This window comes from Mytilus galloprovincialis, unplaced genomic scaffold (assembly GCF_965363235.1).
Source record: "Mytilus galloprovincialis unplaced genomic scaffold, xbMytGall1.hap1.1 HAP1_SCAFFOLD_38, whole genome shotgun sequence".
Classification (NCBI taxonomy): domain Eukaryota; kingdom Metazoa; phylum Mollusca; class Bivalvia; order Mytilida; family Mytilidae; genus Mytilus; species Mytilus galloprovincialis.
Window position 1 is genome coordinate 19,589 of NW_027467987.1, and position 21,428 is coordinate 41,016.

At 32.4% G+C, this 21,428-nt stretch overlaps 1 long non-coding RNA gene across 3 annotated transcripts; it reads left to right on the forward strand.

Moving 5' to 3' along the window:
- The first annotated feature begins 400 nt into the window (after positions 1–400).
- Positions 401–21,052, forward strand: LOC143059887 (uncharacterized). Of its 3 annotated transcripts, none has more exons than XR_012973657.1 (4): positions 401–503; positions 4,861–4,986; positions 6,003–6,080; positions 20,766–21,052. It is a non-coding gene; the product is annotated as an uncharacterized LOC143059887 (long non-coding RNA). The 3 variants fall into 3 exon arrangements; XR_012973655.1 differs by having other exon boundaries at positions 465–573; XR_012973656.1 differs by having other exon boundaries at positions 467–1,564.
- Positions 21,053–21,428: the final 376 nt, after the last annotated feature.

Consider the following 21,428-nt stretch of genomic DNA (forward strand, 5'->3'; position numbering starts at 1 on the left):
TCGTCCCTCTTCTATACGTCCTCAATCCTCAATCTTATGGCCTGTTGGCACGAATTGTCCCAATGTGCAGTTTTCCTCTCTGGTGCGTTTTCCTCGACGTATTTTCTCAAGTTCTCTGTGCTTTAAATTTGGTATGCGCTGGTTAAGATTGGGATTGAGGAACAGCAGTATTAAATCTGCCCGTTCTGTGCAACTAGAAAGTGATCCTGTATATATTAGTGGAGGATATCATTATTCAATATATAGTGTACATATTATATTCCTACATTCATGGTGGTGGGTTTTGTTCTACACGCCGTAACGGTGTGGTTGTCCTACAAAGGATGTGAAAATTTGGAAGAAGAAGAAGTTTACCTTATCTCCCTTTAGAACTATTTATAGATGGCGCTGTATACAACATGGATGCTGTAACATTGAATTTATGTCTTATGTTTACATCTTCATGGCACACATTTAGTAAAGTTGTTTGATTGCCAGGGGGGTGTTACATCACATTTCAAAAGGTTAGGACTGAAATGTGGACAGAGACGAGATTTTACAGCCGAAATTCTGTCGGAAGGCAATTTATAATGGGTACAACTTCAAGTCAAATCGGCACCTGGTCAAATCGGCACCTTGTCAAATCGGAACTAGTCAAATCAGCACCTATTTAAAGTCAATTCGGCATCCTATAATATTTGATAAAATAAATATAAATAATTCTAAAAATGTATAAATTCATGATCTATTATGGGGGTTGGATTTTAGCTAGTCCAAATAATTATGACGTCTGGCAAGGCTATTTTAATTTTTTTCTGGGACGCCTTCCTACGACGTCATAACGCCGAAGCCATTTTTTACATCTGGAGTTTGAGAGCAAATTTTGGGGGGAACTTTGACACCTAATTTTAGGAAGTCGTCCCAGAAAAAAAATAAAATAGCCTTGCCAGACGTCATAATTATTTGGACTAGATTTTAGCATGCATTAAAACGCATCAAGCAGCTAGAATGCAAAAGTTTATTATCTAAAGTTTTCCCAACATTCTATGACTGACGTTTTGATAATTTTTCTTTTCAGGTAATTAATAACATAGTTACTTCAAAAACTTCATAAGAAACAACGAAGCCCTGCAATAATTAATGAAAAAATATTAACTACTTCCTGTAGGTCGTGACGTTTTCGCCTGGTTTTTGCATGCTGGGATTTAAAATACAATCATTAAAAGTCTTGGCTTTTAATCATATTTTAACGTAATTGTAAGCTCACCAATGACTTATGCTTTATCTAATAACCATCTGATAATAAGAAGATAAAACACACAGACGTGCAATTGTACACATTCATGAGATAAATTTTCTATGTAAAACGTATATATTTGAATTATTTTTGTAGACAACACAAAAAGTTATAAATTTATTTTTAATTAATGCATTTTCGGACTAATTAAGTGAATAAATTAACGTACAATAATCTGTTAAGACAATATGTTGGTGTACTCTTATTGATTGACCTTTTACTACCTCTGCTATGACTGTGTGTGTATTCACGGTTCTGTGGCAATACTCGTAGATGGCTTGTTGAAAGGTAAATTGTTATTTGCACTTCAGTATTTAACCACGCCTCTAGGGCACACCTTGCCAGGTGTGACTGTCTTTTCGGATCAGTGGATTATAAAACAAGGGAGCATTTAATACACACATTTAAAGTACATACTCAAGTTGGTGACGAATAAAAATAGATCGCCGTGGAAACCTAATTCATGTGTCAGAATGAAATGATATACACCGCTTGTCCTTGATTTATGTCTCATAAAAAAGGGGAACTTAGAAATTAGAAATAGCTTAACCAAAGCATTTTGATTGTCTTAATTAGGCAAAAAAATGTACGAGTTAGACTTTTGAAAGCCATGTATTAATTAATATCTGAAACTATCTGAAGATAACTCTACCGAAGCGGAATATAATATGTACGAATACTTTTGTTTTCACATCTTTTCACATTTATGATTAATTATTGTTATCTATTGTTCATTTAATTACTTAATTAGTACCTATATGTCTACTGCTTGGCATTAAATCTCTGTGTGGAAGGAAGGGATTATTACATATAGATTATATTATTTGGATGAGGATTTGAGCTAGCCTATAAAAACACATTAATTAGTTAACATACATTCAAGACCAAAGGATATTAACTTTGATGATTCAATTAACTTTTACTTAAAAACAACAGACAACGAATTTAATGTCATCTTTCCCTATTTTTGAATGTAATTATAAGTCTGTTCAACTGGCAAGAATACCCCTAAAGCGGACAAGCAGTTTATTCTTTAAGTTGCTGTCATTGAATATCAAGAAAGAAAATAAATCCCGAAATTGATTTGAAACTGTACGTAATACTTAATAGTTTTCCTAGAAAATATTCACATCCCTTGGGGATTATCAGTGTACCTCCAGTTGCATATATATATTACATGAATGTCGGAACAATTGTGATGATGACGAATTTCTTCCTTTATTCGAGAACAATCTATTTGATATATAAATCTGTGATTTTACTATGTTCATAACTTTGATGAACCAAAGCAAGTTATATATCGACCTGTATTTAAATCAAATTGGTTCTCTTCTTCTTCTTCTTCTTTTGGTATACAAAAGTCTATGGAATTCGTTGATTACATACCGTTGGCATACGTTGACTAGTCTATTTACAAAACTTTTACCCAAATTTACACAAAATGTATGTTCCTTTCTTATGTTCAATGTATACATGTATATATTTTAAATTACGCTATAGTTCCGTAACTTTCTATCCAGGCGTATAAACGAATCGACAACAAGTGCGTACATTTTTTAAATCAATATCTGGTATGTTCCAATCTGTCCTTTACTATTGACAACGAGTATATATTACATTTTTCCAAATAAACCCTTGGAAAAAATATGTAAATAGATTTCTACTTTCTTCAAATCTTTGTGGTTTATAGACATATCATGATTTTTTTATCGGAGAAGTTGACAAAATAGCGAAATGCAGACAATTGATACTCAAAATTTAAAATCAATGGTGATCTCTTATCTAGCGGAATAAAACTTTAATATCTATAAATTTGAGCATTTTTATACAGAATGGACATAATATCAATTTTTGATTTTTTTGCGAAGTTTCCCTTTAAACCAACAATCCTGCAAAATGTTCAACTGGTTAAAAAATGTATAAAAAATATCCATTACCTCTTATACATAATTAAAAATACACATTTAGTTTATATGAGAGAAAAAAATATTTACATCAACCCCCAAAAAATGTGAATAAAATTAAGTGAATATCTCTAGACAACCTCTTCCTTAATTAACTCTTCTTGCGTAAATACTGAAAAATTTCTGGACAACCCATTCCTTATTATACCCCCGCTTTAAAAAAGGGGGGGTATACTGTTTTACCTCTGTCTGTCCTTCCGTCAGTCCCATGAATATTTTCGTCGCATTTATTGAAATCTACGTTTTGTATTACGAAAATCTTAGATTGAAACCATTTTTCTCTTAAAAAAAGGTTTGTTGGTTTATTTTTACAACTTTCCAAAATATACTTTCTGTCTCTTCCGGTACTACTTTTCTATTGAGAGCGAACAATTTGATTTTGAGCTTAATACATTTTATGCTTCTTCATAAAGTGATCATAATTGGCTTTAGTTTACGTTTAATCCATTTAATCCATTAAAAGCGTCATTCATTCCCAATCTCTTGTTTATTGTTGGACTCATTTTTGTTAAAAAAAAATTTGGCTGCCATTGCACACTACGGTTCGGAACCGGACCAGATATGACAAAAATCCGCATTTTCACGATAGAGAACTACGCATAAAAAGACTATTTTTCTGAAAACTTTGTCAAAAATATATATATCATTTTGATGTAAAGATTAGAAACAACTGGAACTAAATCATTGGCCCAATTGGGTACCTTGAAACAATGAATTTCATAGACATGATGAAGAAAAAAGTTTTTAAATTGAGATTTTTTTGCTATTTATAACACTTTCTTTACTCTTTTGATATAAAAAAAAAAATGTTTCTTTTTTGTACTAGATATTTATATGTTTATCATTGTATATATATACAAGTTGCACTATGATAAATCATTCATTCATTTTACTTTCATCATGTTCATGACTTATAGTAACTGAAACCACATATATATATTTTTATTTGGCACAAGAGGCAAAAAATAATTCTGTAACTATAAATGAATAAATAAAACAAACTGAAACAACTGTATTCATGGTATTAGTGATTAGTCTAATTGTATTCTCAGTAATGAATTGAACAATATAAACATATACATGTATAACATAAAGGAAATCAATGGAAATAGAGCATCGCTGAGACGCGACAAATGACACAGTTAATTTTTTTTTACGCCAAATGGGATGCTATCTTCTGGGGATAACACTGCACTTGTAAGAAAGGGACTTCAGGATCAGCCTTTCTGAGATCCATAAATAATTGTACTACAAATGTAGCTATTTCTTCATAATATAATAGTGAAAAAAAAACTATTATTAATGTTGTTTTAATCATAAATATGAATCCAGCTGTTCACAATCTTTTTACCGATTTACTCCTATCACAATTTTATAGTATTGAACACAATCATGACAATATACATGTATACACATAGACATACATGTTCATGTATGTAGTATATATGCACATGGGTAAAACATTTTTTGATGAACTGAACATGATAGATATATTTTTTTTTAATTTCTACTTCAGGTGGAAAATATTAGCTGCAGTTTATCATTGTTTATTATGATTTTTAAATGTTTACATAACATGGACAGCTTATGACATATGATTTTTTTCTTCAATTTGCACAGGATTATGTATAGTCTGCTACAACATATACAAGAGATGCAGTCAAAAGAATGCTACATGTATGACTGAGGAAGAGAATTTACCAGCTCAGCTACATTGTACAAGTACCACCGGAGCCATTAATTGATGTATGTACATGTACAAACAAAACTTTTAAAAAAAATGTTCTTAGTTCATGTAGCTATAAACATGTACATGTAATGTATACTTTATACATGTACTTGTAGTTCATTATGATTGTCTAGTCCAGTACATGTAAGTCATGAAAAAAATCTAATATATCAAAAATGTAAAGTTCTTACATTTTTATGGTCTACTACCTACGATAGTAGAGGGGCATAATGTTTTCTGGTCTGTGCGTCTGTCCTTCCGACCGTCCGTCCTTCCGTCTGTCTGTCTGTTCGTTCAGGTTAAAGTTTTTGGTCAAGGTAGTTTTTGATGAAGTTGAAGTCCAATCAACTTCAAACTTAGTACACATGTTCCCTATGATATGATCTTTCTAATTTAATTGCCAAATTAGAGTTTTGACCCCAATTTCATGGTATACTGAACATAGAAAATGATAATGCGAGTGGGGCATCCGTGTACTATGGACACATTCTTGTTAATACTTTGCATGCTTTGATTAAATATTCATGTTTTAATTTGTCAATGATCTGGAAATGATCAAAAATTAAAAAAAAAAGTAACCTTGATTGGCATAAATGAAAACTTGGCCGAAAAGGACTTAAAATGAAATTGAAAAAAAAATAATATGTAATGATCTGCCCGAAAAGCATGAAAAGGACTTCAAATGATTTTTAAATTTTTTTTTTATGTAATGATCTGTAAATAGAACTGTGTTAACTCTAAAAGTAGGAGCTATATTGTGTCACTCCATTTGTCCTTGGCCAGTTGGTCCTAAAAAATTCAGTGACTCAATTTCAGTCACATGTTTCTCTGAAACTACTTCTTATACTGACTATTTTATGTATGAGCTTCACAGTGATAACTTGTAATATTTGAGCACTTTTCAGATCTATCAAACACCTACACAATGTACATGTACTGCCTGTAAGCAGAAAATTGGAACTACAAGGGGGATAATTGGTATTTGTAATATGACATTGCATGCCTTCTTGTTAAAATTTCATAATTTTTGCAGGAAAATCAATTTGATCCAGAGAGTCATTACAATACTAGGAAAAGAAAATATGTTTATGCATCTCAAACCAGTGATAAGGTAATTAAGGACAATGATGGATAATAACTTTAACTGCTTTGTGAGCTCTTGTTGGATGAGTAGCAGCTGGCATTTTTACATCTGCTGTTCTTCAAATTACATCTTTCAATCTTCTCCTCTCAAACTGAATAGCCAATAAGAAGTACATATATATTGAAGTACAAGTAATTCATGATAAAAAAAATCTTTAAAACTTTATCCTCTGAATTTCTGAGCCAATCAGGACAACACTTGTGAAATGGTCCATAGATGATCCTCTTTGAAAACTAATGTACATGAGGTGACCATTTGGATTCCTGTCATGTATTTGAATTTTGAAAATTTGGCCTTACTTTTAAATTGGTCCACATTGAGCATGTTGAGGTCCAAAGGATCCCAAATTAATCTGTGTGATTACACCACAAACTAATTATTCTGGTACTACGATATGCTTATACTAACTGCATTAAGATTTTTTATTTTTGAACCAATTTAAATTAATCCATATTAAAGTCCAAAAAGTCCAATATTATAAAAAAAAAGAAGATGTGGTATGATTGCCAATGAGACAACTCTCCACAAGCAATGACGACAAAGAAATTAATAATAATTGCCTTTAGATTAGTTCACATTTAGATCCAAAGGGTCCAAAATTAAACTTTGTTTGATTTTAATAAGAAGAAAAAATGAAATTTGTATCCATATTTTAGTGTTTGTGTCCAGTTTTCAAATTTTCTTAAATTTCAGAGACCAATTAAATTTCGTTCGATTTCAATAAAAATTAATCATATTGGCTATATTTAGATTTTGATTTTGAGCCTTTGTATCAAATTGGTCCAAATTTATGTTCAAATTAAGCTTTGTTTGATTTTATCAAAAATTTAATTCTTGGGGTTTCTGATATGCTGAATCTAACCATGTGTATTTAGATTTAGAATATTGGGTAATACAGAAGGTAATGTAATGTCATACATGTCATATATTAAGTTCTTTGATCAAATTCTTTAAGTCAGGAACTTTTGATGTGTCAAATATTTAATCACAATCCAATTTTAATATAATTTTATATAATTTAAATTTTTATAAAATTATTGTTGATTAGAAATTTAGGATAGATACAGTAAGTCTCACAGCCATCCAATATCATGAATATGATGACAATTAGCATGTTCATGTAGCCTAAGATAATACCTTAATATTGGTTTATTTGAGAAATTTAAAACATAGAGTTTTATATACCTTCAATACTTGCAAACATCATGAACATTATAGGATTAAACACATTTTTCTAGAGGTTATTGCTGTAATGGCTGTGTAAACCGGGGCGATCAACTCACAAACTAAATATTCAGATTAATTTGTATATATATGTCAAGTTTGTGAGCAGGGTTTCCCCTGGGTCAATCATTAATTTTGCCACCTCTTTCGCCAGAACAATATATTTTTCGCCACTTTATTATTTTATTCGCCAAGTATCATAAATATACTGTTTGTTTGAAATTTCCCTTCTTTCTATCTTCCCCCCCTCCCCCAACCAAAATGAGTTTGCCCTATTGTTGTCTATGATTATTCTCAAACTCATCTTTTAGTTAACATTGTAAATTGTAATGAAGAAACACTAAACACTACTTTTTATACGATGGCAAAAATTGAAAATTTTTTGGTCGTTTATTGGTATCACGTTGGGGTCAGCGTCGTTGTCGTCGTCCGAATACTTTTGGTTTTCGCACTAAAACTTTAGTTTAAGTAAATAGAAATCTTTGAAATTCAAACACAAGGTTTATGACCATAAAAGGAAGGTGGGATTGATTTTGAAAGTTTTGGTCCCATCAGTTTAGGAATTAGGGGCCAAAAAGGGCCCAAATAAGCATTTTCTAGGTTTTCGCACTATAACTTTAGTTTAAGTGAATAGAAATCAATGATATTTTGACACAAAGTTTATGACCACAAAAGGAAGGTTGGAATTGATTTTGGGTGTTTTGGTTCCAACTGTAAGGAATTAGGGTAAAAAAAAGGGGCCCAAATAAGCATTATTCTTGGTTTTTGCACAATAACTTTAGTATAAGTAAATAGAAATCATTGAAACTTAAACACACGGTTTATCAACACAAAAGGAAGGTTGGGATTGATTTTGGGAGTTGTGATCCCAACAGTTTAGGAATTAGGGGCCAAAAAGGGGCCCAAATAAGCATTTTCTTGGTTTTCGTACCATAACTTTAGTATAAGTTAATAGAAATTTATGAAATTTAAACACAAGGTTTATGACCATGAAAGGAAGGTTGGGATTGAGTTTTGGTCCCAACAGTTCAGGAATAAGGGGTCCAAAGGGTCCAAAATTAAACTTTGTTTGATTTCATCAAAAATTGAATAATTGGGGTTCTTTGATATGCCGAATCTACAAAAAATGTTACTGTGTATGTAGATTCTTAATTTTTGGTCCCGTGTTCAAATTGGTCTACATTAAGGTCCAAAGGGTCAAAAATTAAACTTAGTTTGATTTTAACAAAAATTGAATCCTTGGGGTTCTACAGGGTTGTCTCTAAGATTTGAAGTAGCAGGTTAATTATAAAAAGTAGGAGGGGATGTAATGCGGACGGCGAAGCCGTTCGCGGCGACGAGCTTGCTTGTCGTGCTACGGCCGGGGGTATGGGGCCCGCTTAAGGGCCCCAGAAAATTTTGAAAAAATGGTGCAAAATCCTGCACTTTGGGGGTCTCCTGGACCCCCATTCACTCCTCGCAAAACATCATTTTTTACTGATGATTATGTAAATTGTTTATTAAAATTTGTAACATGGGTCAACTTTTCTGTAAATTTGATCACATTTATTTGATTATCCAGACTTTCAACTTACAGCTATATATTTGAAGATGTTTGAGAATAGCAATATCATGGTTAAATTTTATTTACTTTAGTAATACATCGACCCAAGTGTGACATGATTAAACTATCCCCTTTTTGTGTGAAAATGAATGTCCAACTTTTTCTAATTTCAACAAGGTTTGGCAGAAATTAAAATCCCTTTATTCTGTAACCTTGATTTACTTGCATATATATTGTGTAAATTTTCATACCTCTGGATATAAAGTTGCAGGACAAACTGATCAGACAGGGTCAATTAACTGGGGGCACAAAACTATGGGGTGATTGATCCCCTTTAGCGTTTATCTATAGTCCTATTTATTGAGTCTTCATTTCAAGGCAGGCTTTGGACTTGTTGAGAGAGAGAAAGATAGGATACTTGGGCAAACAACATTTACAGAAAATGTTGTCATTTATCCTATCTTAAAAGATGTTGGCCTTCAGCTATATTTAGTATTTGTTTTGAATACCAATGTTCTGATTGAAGCACTGAAACACCCGACAGGTGACACTGTCACTGGTTGTAGACATCGATCTTCTTTTTGTGTGATACATTTGGTTGAAAACTTATGTAGCTTGTCCAACGTATGTTAAAATAATCGTTGACCATCCTCATTTCTGAATTTAAATACTTAAAACACCTGATAAACAAATAAATTACTTATTAAATCCAAAGAAAATCCGTCGCTGCATAGTGAAAAGATCGGTCAAATTTTGGAACGGAAGTGACAAAATCATCCGAGCGCTTTAAAAACTCGCAGCGTCGTAGGAAAGCTTTAACCTGTAAAAATGGCCTAAACACTCGGATTTACTTGGATTACTCGATGTATCTCTTGTTCACAATTAAAATCACGGAACAAAAACTTGTAACGGAGAAATATTGATCTCTGTATGTTTTTTTTCAAACAGTCAGGTCATACTTGCCGCTAGAGTAGCCGGGTCCACAAGGGGAAGTTGCCGGGGGAAATCCCCGGCCCCCGGGCCTTGAAGACAACCCTGGTTCTAGGTGTAATACCACCAAATCATGGTACGTCACATCCGGTTGTATACGAAAGTAGGTCTAAAAAAATATTCCCTTGAATTTGACAGTTGTAGGTAATTAATCCTACATTTTATTACAGTAAAAACATTTCTGTGTCATAAACATATGTCTTGGGTATTTCAAAACACCATTATTTTTTATTTTGGATTTCTATAGAAAATTTTGTAAACTTGAGGTTACATGGTGACTAAACCTTGTACACAGATAAAATAAGGGGAGGCATTTGATTGATTAACTTCCAATGATGGTTATTTTCTTATATGTAATTAAATGTTATGTGAATTTTTTTCTATAGTACTGGACAGGATAAAACTTTACTCATGCCAAGTATTTCTTTATTTGAAACAAAGATAAATTCTGCACATTTTTTTGAAAAGTGCAAATTTAACAAAGACTAATAGGGGAAAATCAATGGTGGTATTACACCTTGATATGCTGAATCTAAAAATGTACTTAGATTTTTGATTATTGGCCCTGTTTTCAAGTTGGTCCAAATCAGGGTCCAAAATTAAACTTTGTTTGATTTTAACAAAAATTGAATTCTTGGGCTTCTTTGATATGCTGAATCTAAACATGTACTTAGATTTTTAAGCAGTTAAGCTGCTTTATGCGAGCACCCTAGATTTATGTTCTACCCAATAAATGATGAAATATGTGCCACTTTTATTATCTGGCTGGCTATCATGTTATTTATAACTAATTGGACACTTTTGTCATACTTTTTATTCTGGAATATAAAAAATATTATCATAAAAACGTTAAATGGTCGTCGATTTTCCCAAAAGTTTTGAAGATGCACATAGGAAGTAGTGCTCGATAGAAATCCTTCTATAGTTTATTATCCCCTGTGCTGTTGGCTAAGATGCCAAAGAACAATTGTATGAAATATTTGGTCGCCGAAAATCTATAAAGATGAGTCGTTTACATTTCCCAAATGGCAAAAGTCGTAGGAATATTGTTTGTCATCGATACGTATTACATACGTCAGTACTGTAGTCTAGTAATAAGTTGGCGGCAATTTCAAATTACATAGAAGACGAAATTTACGTACCTTTTAAATTGAGAGGATTCTGATGATTAGGGCTTTCGGTGGCTTCAAGTGCCGGCTACTTCACTGACAAAAATATAATTCAAAAAGATAAAAAATATTTTTTTTCAAATGTTTACAGGCAGCCGAGAGACGTATTGTCGCAAAGTCGCGGTCACGATAAACAAGGGTGAAAAGTCAGTGTTTTCCGTGGGCTAAATATAGTTCACATGAATTCAGGTCACTGATTGGTTGTCTATTTAAAGTCAGAATGCATCGTTTCTTTTCAAAGATAACAAGAGAGACGTTCCGGTAGTCATTAAACGATAACAATAGAGACGTTCCGATGGCCATTAACTCGTTGGCTTTTTTTTTGGCTTTTAAAACGTGAAGACAATCAGATAGGATGACAATCTTATGTTATGGAATAATATCAGTCAAATTAAAGAAAGTGTAGTAGATTGTTCAGAATCGGGAAAACAGTATCTTTTGAAGTTCATTTTTCAAAGTCCACGTGGTGTTCAGAGAATCAAGGTCAAAAACGAAAGTAGAATATTGTCGACTCGACCTCAAATAAATAACATTTCCAAATGATTTATGTATCAGACTTATTGAACAGTTTACAAAAAAAAATAAAAAATCAGAGGATATATCAATTTTCTGTCAATGCTTGAGAAATAATTGTATGATTTAAATACGCGTAACAGTCTCTAGAGAGAAGAGGGGGGTCATTTGTTTACAAATTCACGTAGTTATGCAAAATAAATCGATCAAGATTTATAACAAACCGGATTATTATATAAATAAAACTCCTTTAAAAGTAAATGAATTTTAAGCATAAGGTAATAAAAATAAAAAACTATAACATAAAAAAAATGAAATTTCTTTGAGATTTTTATTTCTTTCTTAAATTTCATACATAAAAAATGGTCAGTTGAAAGATGAAATTAGGTGCCAGGAGATTGCGAGAATGCAGGATTTCATGCTCTATTTATGCCAGAGCTTCTGGTGGCCTTGAGGGGCCCCAGACCCCCTGCCGTAAGGCACCAAGCTTATAGCTTGGTGGGCCGCGTCTGGCTTCGCTGAACGCATGTTACAGCCGCCTATAATTTTAATTGAGCCTTAAGTTCTACTTCAATTTCATGGGAAAGCCCTGCATTAGTGGGTCCTCACTATGGACAGGTGCATACAGAATGTGGTGGCTTAAACATCTTAACTGGCACAAAACTCTCCCCTAACATAGGACAGCTGTATGTGTATAATCTCAAACATTGAATCTTTATAAATATAAATTGGAAATAACTTTTGAAAGTAGTACGATTGCATAACATAAACATTACTGTACAAGCATTATTTGATACTTTAGAAATAGCTGAGAACAATGCCTGAGATAAATAATTGACACTATTCATCTGACCTTTACCAAGTTTGCCTTTGGGTTTTTTTATTAACTGCCTATAGCACCCTTTGGTGCTTTGATTTATTATGGGCCCAGTTTTCTAGTTGGTCCAAATCAGGATCCAAAATTATTATATTAAGTATTGTGCAATAGCAAGAAATTTTCAATTGCACGTACAGTATTCAGCAATAGCAAGAAATCTTCAATTGCACAGTATTGTGCAATAGCAAGTATTTTCAATTGCACAGTATTGCGCAATAGCAAGAAATATCTAATTGCACAATATTGCGCAATAGCAAGAAATTTTCAATTGGAGTTATCTTTCTTTGTCCAGAATAGTAGTTGAATCAACTTAAATCATTGTTTTATACAATATACAATGTATATTCACTTTTACTACCAACTGATAAATTAAAACAATCTTTACCATTCAGTGATAACAAGCACTTTTTTTACATTTTAATATTTTATGATGTATTTAAATGAGTAGTTATTGTTGCAAACTCCATTAGAAATTTGGATTGAGATCAGTTTTGGAATAAGGGAAAGGGAGATGTGAAAAAAAAATTGGGGGGGAAGGGGGGGGGGGGGTAAATTTTTCTCATTTCAGATTTCATGAATAAAAAGAAAATTTCTTCAAACATATTTTTGAGAGGATTTATATTCAACAGCATAGTGAATTGCTCAAAGGCAAAAAACAAATTTTAAGTTTATTAGACCACATTCATTCTGTGTCAGAAACCTATGCTGTGTCAACTATTTAATCACAATCCAAATTTAGAGCTGAATCCAGCTTGAATGTTGTGTCCATACTTGCCCCAACCGTTCAGGGTTCAACCTCTGCGGTCATATAAAGCTGCGCCATGCAGAGCATCTGGTTTAAAATAAGCTCTTTGCTTTTTTAGCTTATAGGGAAGGGGGGATCCATTATATTTGGAACAACTTACCTTAAAGAGGGGTCCACTTACTTTCACTTTTAAAGAAGAGATACAAGTTCAGGAAGAAAATAAATTCCTGGACATGTCTGACCTTATAATTGCAGATAGATGTAAAGCTCTTTAGGAAAGGTTTCTTATTTTTTTTAAAACAAAACAAATTTTGTATCACTTTAAATGGATCCCTCATTACATTTGTAGTAAAAAAAAAATACATTGAAGGTCTAACATGCATTTGAGTTGTTGATCTCAACCTGTTGAATATATTCCTTCATCCGGACAGTTTTCTATTCCAAACCAATGATATGAAAAAGTTGACGTAAAAATATGAAAAAGTTGAGACGTAAAAACTATCCTTGAAACACATGCATCGCCAAAACGACTTTAATGAAAAAAGACCATTTCAAATCAATTATCTATATCAGAGCCAAAAGTTGGCTTTAAACACGTGCGACGCAAAGTGGTAAAATCCTTTATGTGACATGTGACATATATGTCATTTAATCATATCATTTTGTCAAACAATACAATTAACACCTTCATCGATTAGTTCTTTGTTGCTTATAGCTATTTTAAAAGGTGGTACCCAACACTTTCACTAAAATTAATTTGGCTCGTTTAATTTTCATAAAATTTTGTCAAGTATGTACTTTGACCCTTTAACAAAAATATAAAAATTTCAAAAATTTTGAACCAACTGTTTTGTCAGAAGAATTACACTGGTTATATAGCAGTTTGACAAACACCAATTTTGATCATTGAGAAGCTAAATATTCCTTTTACAACACAACGTAATTAAAACATTTAGATGACTTTACAGAGTTATCTCCCTGTTGTGTTAGGTACCATCTTAAATGCAATCACCTGATTATTGATTTTTTGTCAAAATTTTAACAAGCTTAAGGTCAATTCAGAGTATTGTCTGATCAGGTAAAGTCTGAGAAACTCAAAACAAACCAAATAAACAAGATTAAATTCTTTTGCAAATGATGGAATTTATTCACCACAATTATTATTTTTTCAAAATACGAAAATGGCAACTGCCAGCGTAAACCCTGTTTGTGAGTAAGAGACCCAGTTTACACATCAATAACCTCTAGAAAAAATGTGTTTAATCCTTATAATTCTTCAGGCAATCATAAGCGATTATTAATTAACATCATTTAATTGATGACTACTATATTTACCACCAAAAGCACAATGGAATATTGTAACTAAGGAGTATGCCACCATCTTTACTTTCTAAAAACCATAAATGTCCGATAAATGCAACAGGATTTAAAAAGAAATAGCACTTACCTCAAAAACTTCATTTTAACTAGATATAAACTGAATTTGAAGTGTACAAGTAACGAAATAATCTTCCCTTTGAAAGTTTTCTATCGTATGACATTGTGTTTTGCCTAAATTGCCATGACGTAAATTCACCAAATCATTCATGAAATTTCCCGGAATTGTGTATGAATCTTAATTTTATACAGTTATACATTTTTAAATAAAATTGAGAATGGAAATGGGATATGTGTCAAAGAGACCACAACAAGTAAAAACAACAGCAGAAGGTCACCAACAGGTCTTCAATGTAGCGAGAAATTCCCGCACCCGGAGGCGTCGTTCAGAGTGCCCCTAAACAAATATATACTAGTGCAGTGATAATGAACGCCATACTAATTTCCAAATTGTACACAAGAAACTAAAATTAAAATAATACAAGACTAACAAAGGCCAGAGGCTCCTGACTTGGGACAGGTGCAAAAATGCAGGCGTTTTTGCGCCTGTCCCAAGTCAGGAGCCTCTGGCTTTTGTTAGTCTTGTATTATTTTAATTTTCTCAACCCACCCCCTATACCTCTAGCCAATATAGAAAAGTAAACGCATAACAATACACACATTAAAATTCAGTTCAAGAGAAGTCTGAGTCTGATGTCAGAAGAAAAACCAAAGAAAATTAAAACAATTGAAAGTCTTTCCACAACAAAGAAATTTTGATAAGAAGATAGTTTCTTCATACTGATGCAATTAATAATGGTTTAATTATATTTTTGAGAGATATAAGGGAGATAATATGCTACTTCCGGTGAAATGAATGTCACTTCCGGTCTCATATGAGAGCTTTTTTCACACTGATTCCAAAAATATATAGTTTCTATATACATTTGTACTATTGTATGTAGAATGGGAGATAATTAGCCACTCCGGTTTGTTGGAAGTCATTTTTAGTCGTCAGTAATCAGTTTATGTATCTATATGACGAAATATATGGATTCTGAGTACTTTTATATGTAAAAATTGCAAAAAAACCTACTTCCGGTTTTCCCAAGGTCACTTCCGGTAGTCATTTTTCAAGGTCTTTTGTCATTTAACCTTTTGTACAAGGTCAAATGCCTTTATAATGAACTTAGTTGAAGTTATAATGAAATAACGTCATATCAAGACATTTCAGGGGCACCAACTCCTATAAGATGCCATTCAATTGTATAAGTCTAAATGTAGCATATCTTCATTACAATAAAGCAGACATTTTGCACTTGTTCTTTTATATGTATCTTTCAAAGTGACAGAGAAAATGCAAAAACAAGCAAAAGTCACAAATGAGAACTTGACCTTGACCTTTGACCTTGACCTCAATTTCTAAGTTAGTACCTAGGGGACTCATATATATAAAAACATTCCGTACGGTTACCGGGTAATGGTTTATAAGTTAAAAATACATTCCGACAAATTTATTTTGTAAAGGTAGATAACTCCTATAAAATTTCATCAAATTGCTTTGATCCAAATTAGCCAAATATTCCTAAGGATGTAACGAACAATTAAGAAAAAGAATTTTGTAGATATCTTTTTTTGTTACGAAGGAGATGCACACAAATGATAAACAGTGAATAGGGAGATAACTCTTACAAAGAAAATTGTTCGTCTTAGCAGGGTGAGATTTAAAGCCGTATAAACTATACGATACAATATACAAAATATCTAAGCGACATATTGTGAAACAAAAATTTTAGAATGTGGCGGAAAAAAAAAAAATAATAATAATCAGAACAAATACAATTAAAAACCCATTGTTCAGAGAACAATTGAAAGTCTTTCCACACCAAAGAAATTTTGATAAGAAGATAGTTTCTTCATACTGATGAGATAAATAATGGTTTAATTATGTTTTTGAGTGATAAAAGGGAGATAATATGCTACTTCCGGTGAAATAAATGTCACTTCCGGTCTCATATGATAGCTTATTTCACACTGATTCCAAAAATATATAGTTTCTATATACTATTGTATGTAGAAGGGGAAATAATTGGCCACTTCCGGTTTGTTGGAAGTCATGTTTAGTCTCCAGTAATCAGTTTATGTATCTATATGACAAAATATATTGATTCTGGGTACTTTGAGATGAAAAAATTTCAAAAAAGGCTACTTCCGGTTTTCTCAAGGTCACTTCCGGTAGTCATTTTTCAAGGTCATTTGTCACCTAATCTTTTGTACAAGGTCAAATGCCTTTATAATGAACTTAGTTGAAGTCATAATCAAATAACCTCATATCAAGACATTTGAGGGGCAACAACTTCTATAAGATGCCATTAAATTGTATAAGACTAAATGTAGCATATCTTCATTACAATAAAGCTTACATTTTGCACTTGTTCTTTAGTATGTATCTTTCAAAGTGTCGGAGAAAATGCAAAAAAGTATGTATCTTTCAAAGTGTCGGAGAAAATGCAAAAACAAGCAAAAGTCACAATTGAGAACTTGACCTTGACCTTTGACCTTGACCTCATTTTCTAAGTTAGGACCTAGGGGACTCAAATAAAAACATTCCAGGGTTATACGGTTAACTGTTTATGAGTTAAATGAACATACCGACAAATTTATTTTGTTAAGGGAGATAACTCCATAAAAATTTCATCGAATCGCTTCGATCCAAATAAGCCAAAAATTACTGAGGATGTAACGAACTATTTGTAAAAAGAATTTTGTCGATATCTTTTTTTGTTACGAAGGATGAAAAACAGTGAATAGGGAGATAACTTTTACAAAGAAAATGGTTCGGCTTAGCAGGGTGACAGTGTTCTCCCCAGGCCGTTTTAGCGTCGCGGTACCACGACGCTATATTTTTTCACCGTGATGCTATAATAATTCCCGCGACGCTATAATTATTTTGAAGATGCTATTTTACTTGTCCTCAATTTTGAACTTTCATCTATTATCGATTATAATCATAAAAATTAAATCACCTTTAATTGTAATCCCTTTAAGTCGGACACTAAAGGCAATTAAGAGATTGAATAGCCAGGTGTTAATTGCCCTCAGGGTGATAACTGTTTGGATGCGAATATCCCAAGCTGACACTTGCCACGTGTCTGCATTCACCAATTTCGACATGGAAAAATTCAATTACAAAAACAATTCGAAATCTATGTTTTGTATTACGAAATTTCAAAGATTAAAACGATTTTTTTATTTTTTAAAAGGTCGTTTATTTGTGCAACTCGAGTCTCCAAAAAATACTTTCTTTCTCTTCCGGTAATACGAGAGCGAGAATTTTGGTTTTGAGCTAAAATAAGTTTGATACTTCTTTAAAAAGTGATCCTAATTGGCTTAAGTTTATGTTTAATTCATTTAATGCATTAAAAGCGTCTTATTCATTCACAATCTCTTGTCAAACAATGTTTATTCTCGGACTCATTTTAGTAAATTTTTCTACGGCCGCCATTGCACATTTTTGTGTAAACTACGGATCGGAACCGGACCAGATATGACAAAAATCCGCATTTTCACGATAATGACAACAGACGGACAGTAGACAGAAAAAATATACCTAGAGAAAACTACGCATTAATAGACTATTTGTTAGATAACTTTGTTAAAAATACGTATCATTTTGATGTAAAGATAAGAAATAACAGGGACTAATTCATTCAGTGCCATGAAACAAGTTTTTAAATTGATATTTTTTTTGCTACTTTTACTACTAGTACTTTATCTTTACTTAATATAATATAAAAAAATAGTTAATTTTTGTACTAGATATTTAGTTTTGTATATATACAGGTTGCACTTTAATGAACCATTCATTCATTTGACTTATTGTTGGGTAACTGAAAGCACATATCTATTTTTATTTGGCACACTAGGAAAAAAATTAATTCTGTAACTATAAATGAATAAAGAAAAGTTTTTGGTCAAGGTAGTTTTTGATGAAGTTGAAGTCCAATCAACTTGAAACTTAGTACACATATTAACTATGATATGATCTTTCCAATTTTAATGCCAAATTAAAGTATTGACCCCAATTTCACTGTCCAGTGAACATGTAAAATGATAGTGCGAGTGGGGCATCCGTGTACTATATATGGACACATTCTTGTTTTTTTCTGTTATATGTGCATTAAATAGAAAAAAGTCTACTGTTATGTTTATTTGTTTTTCAATCTCAATTTGATGAAAATCCTGGGATCCTTTTATGCATGTGTATTGTGCATGAATAGATCACTGAAGTTTATGAAAGTCGTTTCAGAAACATGAAATCAGGAGCCTGTAATTCAGTGGTTTTACGTTTGTTTATGTGTTACATATTTGTTGTTCGTTCATTTTTAACCGGATTTTTGTGACAAAAATGTCGGTTATTGATTTGGGGATGTACAGCGGGCAACTGGTCGGGCGGGCGGCCGGGCAGCAACTAAATATTGTCCGTGCATTTACTCATGAACCGTTCAACCAAAGCTTTTCAAATTTTAATATGTTGTTACAGACAACAAAATGAAGGTCAAGTCCAATAATGATGATTTTGACTTTAACGTTCAGGAGTTATGGTTCTTGAAAGATTGAAAAATGGCTTTTCCAGTCGTGTCTGTGCATTTACGCATGAACTTATCAACCAAAGCTTCCCAAATTTTAATATGTTGTTACTGATGACAAAATGGAGGTCAAGTTTAATTATGACGATTTTGACTTTTACCATTCAGGAGTTATGGTTCTTGAAAGATTGAAAAATGGCTTTTCCAGTCGTGTCCGTGCATTTACCCATGAACTGTTCAACCAAAGCTTTTCAAATTTTAATATGTTGTTACTAATGACAAAATGGAGGTCAAGTTCAATAATGACGATTTTGACTTTTGCCGTTCAGGAGTTATGGTTCTTGAAAGACTGAAAAATGGCATTTCCAGTTGTGTCCGTGCATTTACACATGAACTGTTCAACCAAAGCTTCTCAAATTTTAATATGTTGTTACTGATGACAAAATGGAGGTCAAGTTCAATAATGACGATTTTGAATTTTACCGTTCAGGAGTTATGGTTCTTGAAAGATTGAAAAATGGCTTTTCCAGTTGTGTCCGTGCATTTACTCATGAACCATTCAACCTAACTTTTCAAATTTTAATATGTTGATACTGATGAAAAAATGGAGGTCAAATTTGATATTGACGATTTTCATTTTCACCGTTCATCAGTTATGGTCCTTGTGATATTGGCAGGATACAAATAAATGTTAATAAATTTGGTTTGCTGTTGTTGTGACAGCCTCTTGTTTTACATAAATAGACCGTTAGTTTTCTCGTTTGAATTGTTTTACATTGTCTTATCAGGGCCTATTATAGCTGACTATGGGGTATGGGCTTTGATCATTGTTGAAGGCCGTACAGTGACCTATAGTTGTTAATGTCTGTGTCATTTTGGTCTTTTGTGGATAGTTGTCTCATTGGCAATCATACCACATCTTCTTTTTTATATTTATTGGAGTGTAAACCAAGGGGGAATAATGAAATTGACCAATCCTGTTCAAGTATTTATTGATATATGCAAATCATATTATTATAAGAATTATTAATGTATCATTTTCTCGTTTGAATTGTTTTACATTGTCTTATCAGGGCCTATTATAGCTGACTATGGGGTATGGGCTTTGATCATTGTTGAAGGCCGTACAGTGACCTATAGTTGTTAATGTCTGTGTCATTTTGGTCTTTTGTGGATAGTTGTCTCATTGGCAATCATACCACATCTTCTTTTTTATATTTATTGGAGTGTAAACCAAGGGGGAATAATGAAATTGACCAATCCTGTTCAAGTATTTATTGATATATGCAAATCATATTATTATAAGAATTATTAATGTATCATTTTCTCGTTTGAATTGTTTTACATTGTCTTATCGGGGCCTATTATAGCTGACTATGCAGTATAGGCTTTGATCATTGTTGAAGGCCGTACAGTGACCTATAGTTGTTAATGTCTGTATCATTTTGGTCTTTTGTGGATAGTTGTCTCATTGGCATTCATACCACATCTTCTTTTTTATATTTATTGAAGTGTAAACCAAGGGGGAATAATGAAATTGACCAATCCCGTTCAAGTATTTATTGATATATGCAAATCATATTATTATAAGAATTATTAATGTATCATGTTCATAGATATCTGTTAATTGTATTCTTTTATTTCAGGGATCTATTACAGATTCACAGATATCAAATTGGAGTCAGACGTCAGAATTTTTGTGGCACAGGGAAGTACATGTACTGATCATCAACTTGGTAATGTTAATAACTGTTTGACACTGATCTCAAATAATACTGTGAGTTCCTTAAAATTGCAACTAAAACAACTTGGAATAGTACATCAGACTGCACCAAAAGATACTATACACGAAAAAAACTGAGGAAGTTGTATCACACATATTTGAATTGCACCTGGCCAGTCTGATGAATTTAAAAGAAAGCAAAACTATCTTCTGGAAGTACAACTTCATTACCTGAAGGATTTATATTAACATTATTTAAGATGAACATACAGACTGAAAACAATGTATTAAAGTAGCAACTGCTGGCTGTTCTGTCCAAAAAATACACAAAGTCAGATATAAACAGATACATACCTAACATTTCAAGCTACATGTATTATCAGTCTAAATATTAGATATTGAAACCACAGGATTAGTTGACATGGTCAAAGAAAAATACCCCAGAAAAAGGATGAACACTGTCAAATTAAAACATTCTATGGCATTCTTAACTGACTCCTGTTTTGTTCAATCAGTTAGTTAAATGTATGAAACACCAGATATGAAATTGGACTCTGTGGCAAAAGTCTAAGTATTCCAGATGTAG